The sequence below is a fragment of the Scardinius erythrophthalmus genome, assembly GCF_964197995.2.
Source record: "Scardinius erythrophthalmus genome assembly, chromosome: 16".
Taxonomy (NCBI): Eukaryota; Metazoa; Chordata; class Actinopteri; order Cypriniformes; family Leuciscidae; genus Scardinius; species Scardinius erythrophthalmus.
In genome coordinates, this window is record NC_138236.1 from 16,156,738 (window position 1) to 16,169,514 (window position 12,777).

General features: G+C 45.5%; 1 protein-coding gene across 1 annotated transcript in view; it reads right to left on the minus strand.

Moving 5' to 3' along the window:
• Positions 1-12,777, minus strand: part of znf804b (zinc finger protein 804B) — a 99,581-nt gene that overhangs the window by 15,267 nt on the left and 71,537 nt on the right. The gene's annotated exons all lie outside the window — the stretch shown is intronic.

Consider the following 12,777-nt stretch of genomic DNA (forward strand, 5'->3'; position numbering starts at 1 on the left):
ATAGGGGTGTCCAAACTTATGCACCCTGTATTTTAAGGAAGAACATTTATTTATTTATGATACATTATTCATTCACAAAGAAAATTGGAGTCCTTAAAGGTTGGATTTTTCCTATTTTTTTTAATTAAGGCATTAAGTTCAATTTCCAAAAGATGATTTTTTTTAGTCAACTTTAGCATGGGTGTCTAAACTTATGCATAGCTGTCACATTCACCGTCTGTCATCGTCCTGTCTGCACTACACTTCCCAGAATTCCCAGTCATCATCACCTGCACCTGGTCATCATCATCTCTGTCACCTGTTTAGTTATTAGCCATTGTTCTTCATCACCGTCACCTGTCTTCACTCGTTGTCATCTGTGTATTTAAGTTCCTGTCTTTCAGTACTCACTTGTCGGTCAATGTTTTATGTTAGGCGATCTTTGCCTGAGCACATGCTCCCTGTTCCTTGTTTTTGTGAGATTGTGAATTAAAACCTTGGATTACTTCATCTGCGAGTTTGCCTCCTACTTCATCCACCCGGAAGCCTGACAGATTGACCGACCTCAAAAATGGATATCCCCGCTGTCCGCCTCCTGTGTTTGGATCAGGGGGATCAAACATTGGAGGACCACACGCAGAGCTTTCTAGAGACTGCTTCTCTCACTCACTATCCGGACTACTGCCTCTGCACATTCTACCGGGTGAGTCTGGACGACTCAAGCAGAGAGAAGTTGACTGGAGAAGGCCCGAAAGATAATTTCGCTGCCTTTGTGGAATGGGTGTTGGTGAGTTGTAATTCTGCTTTCACAGTATGCTCTGGTGAAGAGGATCTCGCCAGCACCCTTCCAGGCACTCCTCTCATCAGTCCAGCCGAGCCTGCACTTCACGCCAGTCCAGCCGAGCCTGCACGTCACGCCAGTCCAGCCGAGCCAGCACGTCACGCCAGTCCAGCTGAGCCTGCACTTCACGCCAGATCTGCCGAAGCCAAGACAGTGAGCGTCATGCCCACCGCGCCTGAGACAGTGAGCTTCATGCCCGCCGAGCTAAAGACTGACAGCGTCATGCCCGCAGAGATTTTGTTTTCTTTTATTCCGCCGAGCTTGAAGCTCCCTTCGCCGCTGGTTCCGTCCAGCTCAAAGCACTCTTCGCCGCTGGTTCCGCCCAGCTCAGAGCCCTCTTCGCCGCTGGTTCCGCCCAGCTCAGAGCCCTCTTCGCCGCTGGTTCCGCCCAGCTCAGAGCCCTCTTCGCCGCTGGTTCTGCCCAGCTCAGAGCCCTCTTCGCCGCTGGTCCTGCCCAGCTCAGAGCCCTCTTCGCCGCTGGTTCCGCCCAGCTCAGAGCCCTCTTCGCCGCTGGTTCCGCCCAGCTCAGAGCCCTCTTCGCCGCTGGTTCCACCCAGCACAAAGCCCTCTTCGCCGCTGGTTCCGCCCAGCTCAGAGCCTTCTTCGCCGCTGGTCCTGCCCAGCTCAGAGCCCTCTTCGCCGCTGGTCCTGCCCAGCTCAGAGCCCTCTTCGCCGCTGGTCCTGCCCAGCTCAGAGCCCTCTTCGCCGCTGGTTCCGCCCAGCTCAGAGCCCTCTTCGCCGCTGGTTCCGCCCAGCTCAGAGCCCTCTTCGCCGCTGGTTCCGCCCAGCTCAGAGCCCTCTTCGCCGCTGGTTCCGCCCAGCACAAAGCCCTCTTCGCCGCTGGTTCCGCCCAGCTCAGAGCCTTCTTCGCCGCTGGTCCCGCCCAGCTCAGAGCCTTCTTCGCCGCTGGTCCCGCCCAGCTCAGAGCCCTCTTCGCCGCTGGTCCCGTCCAGCTCAGAGCCCTCTTCGCCGCTGGTTCCGCCCAGCTCAGAGCCCTCTTCGCCGCTGGTTCCGCCCAGCTCAGAGCCCTCTTCGCCGCTGGTTCCGCCCAGCTCAGAGCCCTCTTCGCCGCTGGTTCCGCCCAGCTCAGAGCCCTCTTCGCCGCTGGTTCCGCCCAGCACAAAGCCTTCACCGCTGGTCCTGCCCAGCACAAAGCCCTCACCGCTGGATCTGCCCAGCACAAGGCCCTCACCGCTGGATCTGCCCAGCACAAAGCCCTCGTCGCTGGATCTGCCCAGCACCGAGCCCTCGTCGCTGGATCTGCCCAGCACCGAGCCCTCGTCGCTGGATCTGCCCAGCACCGAGCCCTCGTCGCTGCCCTGCACCGAGCCCTCTCTGGTACCCGGGACTTTTCCCAAGTATTTTTTGGGGGGGGGCCATAGGGCTCCGTCCTGGCCACTCGAGGGGCCATGGCCACCTGAGGGGTCCTCACCACCATGGCCATCTGAAGGGTCTTCACCACCATGGCCACCTGAAGGGTCTTCACCACCATGGCCACCCGAAGGGTCTTCTCCGCCATGGCCACCCGAAGGGTCTTCTCCGCCGTGGCCACCCGAGGGGTCTTCTCCGCCATGGCCACCTGAAGGGTCTTCTCCGCCATGGCCACCCGAAGGGTCTTCTCCGCCGTGGCCACCCGAGGGGTCTTCACCGCCGTGGCCACCCGAAGGGTCGTCTTCGCCGTGGCCACCTGAGGGGTCGTCTCCGCCATGGCCACCCGAAGGGTCCGCACCGCCATGGCCGCCCGAAGGGGCTTCTCCGCCATGGCCGCCCGAAGGGGCTTCTCCGCCATGGCCGCCCGAAGGGGCTTCTCCGCCATGGCCGCCCGAAGGGGCTTCACCGCCATGGCCACCCGAAGGGGCTTCACCGCCATGGCCGCCCGAAGGGTCCGCACCGCCATGGCCGCCCAAGGGGTTGTCTCCGTCCTGACCACACCCACAGTCTGCTCCGCCCTGGAGGCTTCCTGCCTTGTCTCCCTTGCCTTGTCTTCCCCGTCAGCCTCCAGGGCGCCCACCCTCCCACCCCCTTGGTCTTTCTACGGCGCGAGGTCGCGCCTACCGGGAGGGGGGAGTAATGTCACATTCACCGTCTGTCATCGTCCTGTCTGCACTACACTTCCCAGAATTCCCAGTCATCATCACCTGCACCTGGTCATCATCATCTCTGTCACCTGTTTAGTTATTAGCCATTGTTCTTCATCACCGTCACCTGTCTTCACTCGTTGTCATCTGTGTATTTAAGTTCCTGTCTTTCAGTACTCACTTGTCGGTCAATGTTTTATGTTAGGCGATCTTTGCCTGAGCACATGCTCCCTGTTCCTTGTTTTTGTGAGATTGTGAATTAAAACCTTGGATTACTTCATCTGCGAGTTTGCCTCCTACTTCATCCACCCGGAAGCCTGACAATAGCACTGTATATATAATATTATGTAAAATATTTTTTTTATTAATTACTTCAAAAATATCATTTTTACAGTAATATATTATATATATATTATATATTTCTCTCACAGGTAATCACAGCGTGCTGATATACAGCATATCGCACGGCTACGAGTGTGATATTGCGTTTATACAACAGTTCGACAACACACGTGAGTAAATAAATAAGAAACAACAACGGAGTGTCTTTGAAACCCCTCTTTTGTTTAGAACTACTTCTTTCTGCCATGGATTCAAATAAAGCAAATAGGCCCATGATTTACAGTGAATTTAGAACTCCGCTCCGCATCAACAACACCCCTTAGCTGTTCTAAATTCACTGTAAATCACGGCCTCAAGGGGCTTATTGACTAGCTGCACGTAGCCGCCATTTTGGAATTCGGATCAGCGAGTGTACGCGTAGACACTTACGGTTTCGCATTACGCCCGGTGCGGGGAACCGGAGAAAGCCGACTTCTCTGTTGTAACGTGACGAAATGGTACATAACGGCACACAACGATGAAGTGCTGAGGCTGTCACCCTCTGAAAGGCAAGTCGCCTCTCTTGAATCCTAAAAACACTTATTGTGAAAAAATATCTCTGTGGTAATGGAACTCGGTCGCTGTTGTCTCTCGCCCTCGCTGTCAGATCACCGGAAGTACTGGCGCGCACACTCAAGTTTGAAGAATGTCAACGGTCGCCGTGCACGGAGCGAATTGCTTTTATAAAATGGTTACTCCATAAAAATATTCATTTTAATATTTATTCTATTCATAAATTAAACACCAGCAACAAAAAATATGACGTTATAATAGGCCTATGTCACGAAAAAATTGAAGACCGGAAGTACGTCTTTTAGAAGGGATCCGGCTCTTCCGGTTAGATTTTTACAATGGCGGAGTCCGATAGATACCGCTGGACCAAATCTCTCCGCAACCTGCCTGAAAGTCACATATGACGATGTGGTTCGGATGGTAAATGAAAACTCTCAAGTGGAAACGTCAAAACTGAGGAAAGGGTACAAGTTCTTCTGGGAGAACCATTGTTGTTATAGCTCTAGCCGTTCGCCAGTAAGGTAAAAGTTTCCATGGTAACAGCGAGTTGGACCAATCAGCAGACGCTGCTGCTACGCTTAGGATTGTGGGTAGTGCAGTTTTTTTTCATAAGATCGCGGATAAAACATGTTTTTCTTAAACAAGGTTGATTTCATACGAACTTATAGCTTCTACAGGAGCAAAAACCTTCGTTTCACAACCTCATAGCTCGTGGTCAGTCTACCTCGGATGGTTTAGACATTATGGCTGATAATCTAAATCCTTATCGAGAAATACTGTTGACCGGAAGTTCTGAATCCCTACTCCGCGTTCCGGAAGCAGGAAGTGTGACATAGGCCTATAACACATTTATAGGCCTTTATCACAACACAATAGAACGCCGGAAGTAGCCGCGAAGCAGTGTACAGCGTCTTCCGGTTATTGCAATCACCATGGCTGCATGTTAATTATCACTGGACTACTTCGCTCTCGAGTCTCCCAAAAGTTTCAATTTTTTTGTTGAATGGTTTAATTAAATTGTTATAACCAATTGTTTAAAATGTAATGATTTAAGCAAAAATTTCTTCAAAGGTTAAACCAAACTTTTATTTTGACGGGTTGCCGTGTAGACCTTTGAGTCTCTCTGTGTTTTATGATATGATAGTTTCTCTCAAATAAGGCTAAAATACTGCTGAAGTGACTCTCAGAGCGGCTGTGTTGATGAAGTGCATTAATGTTAATACGTAAGGCTGAAAAAAATCGCGAGCGTCATGCGTGCCTCAGTGTGTGTGTGTGTGTGTGTGGTAAATGAAACGCGTCGGTGCCATTCATTCACAGAGACACGCAGAACATGCACGATTCCTATTTAAATAGTCTTTATGCGGTTTAATATTGACAGACACTGGTCTATATCGCGATTTTATTTAAGTTTACTGACCTACTTTTCATCTAAATGTGTAACTAAGTAACACCGGAAGTGCGAGTACACTGCTTGGCGATTTCGAACGTTCCGAAACCAGGAAATGAGATAAAGGCCTATTCCTCCATCAAGCAATGCAGTTCCAAAGAGGTTGCCAAGCAACACATGCAGCAACAAAGAATCACAAACGGCAGTTGCACAGTAATACTAATGTAATGCGGTCACAGGTGTATGTTTGTAGAGTAATTTACAATTTCTTCGAAAGCGGCTAAGCCAATCAGAATCAAGGACTGGAACTATCCGTTTTATAATAATATTTGTTGAACAACAATTTTTAAATCAACAATAGCCATTATAAAAGACATTAGGAAATAAACACAAGCAAACAATTCAGTCAAACGTACAAGCAGCACTCTAGTACAGGATTCAAGTGAAATATAGCCTAAATATTTTATGAAACTTAATTTTCCCCTTTTTTGAACCGATTTCCTCTGGAAAAAGTAATAGATTAATAAGACCAAAGATCGGCCGTTTGATATACCCCAGATGAGTATATCTCATGTTTAACCACTGTCTATATGAGAACCAGCGGCAAATTCCCGAAGGACTGGCAGAGATAATGCTGTTCTCTGAGTACATGAGTGCTGAACTGCCACTGATGGCCTGGAGCCCGCATCTGCGAAAGCGCCTCAACAGATCGTAAAATAGGCGCTAAGATTATATATTAGTCAAATATTTGAGGTCTAAATACATTCTCGCCTAAAAAACTCTTAAAACTACATTTCGTGACAACAACTACAATAGTAGGCCTATTTATTAAAAATGTGGTGGATTTGCTCGACCGCCATGACAGTTGCCGCAAGCAGAGCGATACAAACAAGTATATATATAATATATACACACACTATTTATTGATTTTTATATTTTATTACATAATTTTAATGCTTGTAAATTTTAGGTGTTGCTTGTATGCCATGTAGTGTTATGTACACTCTCAGAAAAGTCTGTAATAGGACCCAATGTAGGCTACTGTGTTAATATAAAGGAATTTTGCATATTGACTTTCCACAGGGGTTTTATCTGTATTTTGAATTACGCATTAAGTTATGTGCATGTTTTAGGATTAAAGGAAATGTCAGAAAATTGCCAGTGCCTTTTCCGTTTTTCAACAGCTAATTTTATTTGGCTAAACTGATTGTTACGCATCACTCCCGTGTGTGTGATGTCAATATATCTAGTAATAGAACACATTGGTTATATAAGCGTTGTATTTCTAAGCAGATTTTTTTTTTTTTTTCAAAAATGGATATTGACTTGCTGGTAGATGCAAGAGCCCCTAGCAAAGATTCTATTATTGTCTTATCAGATACTCGCAATGCGGCTTCGAGTAATGACTGGAACATCTAAAGTGGCTGTTTACATAACAGAACAGCTCTCACTACCCTCAGGCTTTTAAAAGTTCATGAAGAATTGTACAAATTCCTCCATCTGCTGCAAATGAAGTTTTGTGCAATTATTTGTCTGAGTTTATCCCCTTGTCCCTTTATAACTGGTATCCATTCATTCATTTCATGCTGCTGACTCACCGCTTTTGGCTGAGAAAGCAGACACCACTTTTTCCTTTTCCATTTTTTTTTTCTGAGTGTGAAGCCACACAGGAATCGTTCATGGAAGGACAAATTAACTGTTTGTGCAGCGTTAAAAATACAATCTCTTTATCTTCTCCCAGAGCTACCCCCCACCCCCACACCGCTAAATGCCCTGAGGATAGACCTTACACTCACACACTCACACACGTCCCTCAGCTATTTTTTAAACATTAAGCAGCCTGCTGCGCTTTTTATAGAAACACAGACATGACTAGGCTTGGACTCCTTCAGATCCGATTGAATCCTTCCTCAGCACCCCCCAGTGACTATGGGTTATGAAATATGGATTATCTCCAAGTTCATATCTGTAGGTCTCTATAGCCCAAAAATCCACCTCAGCCATGGGAGTCTAGCAGGGGATTCCCTTCAGATTCTGCTCTTAGTCTCTAGTGGAACTGTTCAAAAAAGTTCTCTTGACACTTCCCCCTAATATTTGCCCCCCCCCTCTCTCTCTCTCTCTCTCTCTCTCTCTCTCTCTCTCTCTCTCTCTCTCTCTCTCTTTCTGTGATGTATGTGTCACAGGATTGCCATCATTCAGAAACCAATAGAGAATGTCTTTTACAAATGTTCTTGCATTTGATTTGCAAACCAGTAAGTGCATATCTTAAAACAATTTGTGCGATATAAAGAAAAAGACAGGAGTATAATATATATATATATATATATATATATATATATATATATATATATATATATATATTCACACACACACTGTATACCTGTATGTACGTGTGTGTAACATTAAGTCTCTTTTTGTATATTTACATTATGTACATTATGTATATTTACTGTATACAGAATGCAGATGACTACTGTAATATAGCATTACAGTATACAGTATTACAGTATAGTGAACATTGTCTGATTACATACAGTACCTGTTCTGTCTAAAAACGTTTGAATGATTGATGACACGGTTGCCCTCCCAACAATCGACTGTACCTCTTGACCCGCCTCGGCCATTGTTAGGTCATGTTTGAGAACATGGTCCACAATAATGACCCTTATTTCATCAGAAACATGTCTACAATCTTGGTGAAGAAAACTGAAATTCCAATTCAAGCCTTGCATTTGAGTTTCAATGTAAGGAAGAAGAATTAAAAATATTTCATATAACACATTTAAATAAAAGAGCAACATTTAACAATACGAACTTTGTGTTTGCTTGACAAGACCATGTTCAAAAACAAATTTGGAGCAGATATGTATATATGCAAATATGACAGACAGACACAAAACCAAAAGAAAAAAAAACACTAATTTAAATACTGAGTATGAAGTTGAGAATATCTCTGTCAGGGTGCGGTGCAGGCAGAAGAGAAGTCAAAAGTTCCAATGGAAAATGTTTACTTACAATAATATAACTCAAACACCAAATACAACAGAGAACGGACAAAGACTGACTGAACTGAAGGAACTTAAATACTAACACAGATGAACTTTGAGTAACAGAACACAGGTGATGTAGATGATGATGATGATGATGATGAACTAAACCCAGGTAATACAGATTAACTGATAATGATGATGACACATGGCATGAAGACAGGCAGACAAGTCCAATGAAAACAAACTAAACAGAACACAACACAACTGTGACATTACTCCCCCCTCCCAGAAGGCGCGTCCTCACGCCGTAGATAGACTAACTGCGGAGGGAGGGGACTCAGGAGGAGGACGAAGAGCAGGTGAGGGCAGACAGAAGGTAGGAAGGACCAGGATGGAGCAGCCGATGCAGGCGGCCAGGGTGGAGCAGGCTGTGCAGGCGGCAAGGGTGGAGACGATGGAGGGAGGAGCCATGGAGGAGGCAGGGCTGATGACTCCAGGGGGGCGACTGACTGTGGCGAAGCAGGTGGGAGAGGAGACCAGGGTGGAGCCGGAGAGTCGACGAGTCCAGGCGACACTGAGGATCCGGCGGGATATGGCGGGGCCGCCGGCTCTGGCGACTGAGGTGCAGGCGGGGACACAGAAGGGCACGGTGGAGACAGAGGGAGTGAGGACCAAGGAGGAACTGAAGGGAGTGAGGAGTCCAATGGAGCCGGGGGGACGAAGAGACAAGGAGTAGCCAGAGGAGTGCAGTCCAGAGGTGAGGGCAGGCCGACGAATGACCAAGGTGGATCCGGGGGGACGAGGGAGCCTGGCAGAACTGATGACCTGATGGGCCACGGTGGAGCTGAGGGAGGTAGGAGCCAACAGGACATTAATGGACCGTCGGGCTGAGGCGGAGTCCTGGTCGCGGAGGTTGGAGGCGGAGACCAGGGATCCACCGAACAGGCTGGAACTGTAGGCCGGCAGACCCACGGCGACTCCACCTCCCTGAAGGTGGTTAGAGGAGCTGAGGGGCTGACAGGCAGCGGTGGAAGAAGGGTTGAGAGGTGGTAGATGGGAGGAGGTGGGAGAGGTAGGCTGGGTGGGAATTCGGAGACAGACTCAGGTTCGGGGACAGAATATTCGTGGTTCGGGAGGACTGGCGTGAACAGTCTCTGGCTCGGCAGGACGAGACCCTGGACGGGCGGTCTCGGCGGGACAAGACCCTGGTTCGGCAGGCATGACGTAAACAGGCTCAGGCTGGTCAGGCATAATGTGAAGATTCCCTGGGGCTAGCTGTGTTCCAGATCGAGGCACAACGCTCTCCAGACACCGGATGACGGTCTCCCTCCAGTCCAGTGGTGTCTGGGAGGTCGATTTGATGGTTAAATGTGGACCCGATCCAGAACAAGGTGCACAGGCTCTCGTCGTCGAGGGCACTGGTGACGGCAAGGCTGCAAAAATCCAGGGCAAAAGTAAAAAAGTTTGGGCTCTCCTGAGCTAGGACAATCATTCTGACCCTATCATCCATTTTGGGCAGTCCGTTCTTCTGTCAGGGTGTGGTGCAGGCAGAAGAAGATGAGAAGTCAAAAGTTCCAATGCAAAATGTTTACTTACTATAATATAACTCAAACAGGTACAGCTAGGCAGAAGGTTCACACACACCAAATACAACAGAGAACAGACAAAGACTGACTGAACTGAAGGAACTTAAATGCTAACACTAGGTTTCCATTACAAATTTGCGCAACACTTTTGCGATTTTCTATAAATGTTGACAAAAAACTATTGCGAAATGATAGCATTTCCATTCCATTCCACTGCACTAGCCATTATTATTAATCGAAGGAGATGTATGTGTGTTTTCCAAGCATTAATGGTAAGGAACGACCCTTATTATACTTGTGAGCGGCACAAACGAGGAGTTTCTGGGTGTTTCTTCCTCATATCTGCTTCGAGGTCTTGATTGTGGCATTTGAGGTTTAGAATCCATTATTCCTGTAATTCTTTTGTCTTATATGAATTTAATAAAGAACTCTGTCTCGTATTCTGTCCAAACACACCGCGTCATCTACGTCAGGTGACCTGTAAATGTGCAAAAACTGTTTCCATTTCAGATTTGCGAAATATTTCTTTTTCGAATTGCCTGAAAAACCACCTCATGAGAACGTAAAAACTTTTTTGCGATAAATGGGAGGTTTTGCATTTGCGAAAATTCCATTAAGCGTATTTTTAATTCGCAATTTCAATTTGAAAGGTAATGGAAACGCGGCTACAGATGAAAACTGACTATCAGAACACAGGTGATGTAGATGATGATGATGATGATGATGATGATGATGATTAACTAAACCCAAGTGATACAGATTAACTGATAATGATGATAACATGAAGACAGGCAGACAAGTCCAATGAAAACAAACTAAACAGAACACAACTGTGACAATCTCACAGAATCTTAGCATTTAAAATTCTGTGAACGTATTCATGTTTTATATATAGGCTCTCACCCTACAAACCCAAAAGAAAAGTAATGTAAGATTTTATAACACTTCAATGTTTTTTTTCTCAGGCTATTAAATTGCCTTAGGATCTTTGAGACCCCTAAACACAACATGAGGGTTAACTCCATGTCTTTTCTTCTCTCGTACTTTACGCTGGCTTTAAACGCTGTCTCATGCCTCACCTCTTCCTTTCCCTCCTCTTTTTATTGAAGTGAGGACAGCTGGTTGATTTGCATAGCTCTCTAGGAAAGGTTATGTGGCTCTTAAAGATTAATTAAATCAAACCTCTCATCCATGTTTGGTGCACGTCAATGCATACTGTACACAAACACACACGCGCACTAAGTGACTGGGGATTATGTGAGTTGTTAAATATACAGGATTGTTCCTCAGGACCAGGGAACACGGCCAGGCTGTGTGTTTCTAGTGCCATATGTGAACCGGCTGGCTTGGGGTAACACCAAACTGCCTAAAACCGTCAAACTCACAACATGCAAATTTTACACCATTGACTATACACAGTTAGTTTGTCTAACTATTAGGACACAGCTCAAAAATAGCAGAATTTATTACATTTTACACAAAAATGAGTAATCTCAACATTTTACACAAGAAAAAAAAATGTTTGGTCACAATTAATTAAACAAAAACTATGCTATGCTAATGTATTTGTGACAATGTACTGATGTGAAACACTTGGCTGAAAATCTCATGATTGATTATGGAATATTACGGATGTTTGTGCTGAGCTGGCATCATTCATCTCTGACTCATTGACTTTGACTAACAGGAACAGACACATCTGTACGATGAACAAGTGTGCAGTCATCTGTGGTTTGATCGGAGTCATGTTTGCACGGAGATGAAATCCATCGCAACAACATGTGTAATTACTTTCCTCCCTCTCTCTCTGAATGCTTTTGGTATAACTGTCACTCAGCGGAGAGTTGAGAGTGAGTCACATCTCTCTTTCCCTCTTTCTGTATCTCTCTCCCTCTGTTTTGCATTGGCTTTCATGTAATTTATTGTACACATGAAATGTTTCATTAGAGTGTAGTTTTGTCAGTTTAAAGTTTAGAGTTCTAATGATGCAGTTTTTGGCTTATGATGGTTAAGACGTGAAGTTGTTGGATGAAGACAGTTTAATCAGTCTGTGGGCTGTTCATTGTTAGAAGCCCAGTTTGTTAGAAGTACCCAGGATGATGATGGCCAAGAATTAGCGCTGCACATACAGTGTTTTCTGCTGCTCGAAATGCCAGGGAACATGTTTAATCTCAGATGCCACACAGATGGGCACCAGACTCCAGTCTGAGATCTTGGCACCAGTCGGCACATCCTCAGCTCTCTCCTCCTCCTTACTTCAACTACTCCTCCTATCAATCTACACTGCTATTTACTTAGCAGATTTTTGGTTTCTCTGGATTGATCTGATCTGATCTCTTCTCCCTTTTCTTTTTTGCTTAATTATTTTTAATGAAAGTGCTGACTAAATAAAGTATCAAGATGTTTTAACTTTTAATTTCTATAGACCACTTTTAGGATAATATATTTTTTCTCAGTAACAGGTAATAACAATCAAACTTCTACATTGTTCAGTATTATGTGATTCATCATGTGCTGTCTGAGACATACAGTATATACCTCTACAATCATTCAAAGTTTGGGGTTGTTTATATATTTTTTCAACCCAATCTCACAGCAATTTGTACGTATTTTCCGAGGTGGCAAATTCGTACAAATTCATACGACCTCAATTTTTGCTAAATCGTACATATTTTACGAGTTGCCCAATTCATATGAATTCGTACGAATGACCTACCCCTGACTCCGCCCCTAAACCTATACTCATCACTGGGGTTTAGACAAAACGTACGAATTCGTACAAGTGAGGTCCTACGAATTCATACGAATTAGCCATCTCGTACTCACTCGTACGAATTGGTCGTGAAATAGCATTGATTTTTTTTTTTTTTGAAAGAAGTATTTTATGCTCACCAAGGCTGCATTTATTTGATCAAAAATACAGTTAAAACAGTAATTGTTTTTCTTCACCTCACCCGTTTGGAATATCTTTGTTTTTGTATTCATTAAAGATCCTTGCCTCTCGTCATCCCTGCGCCAGCGT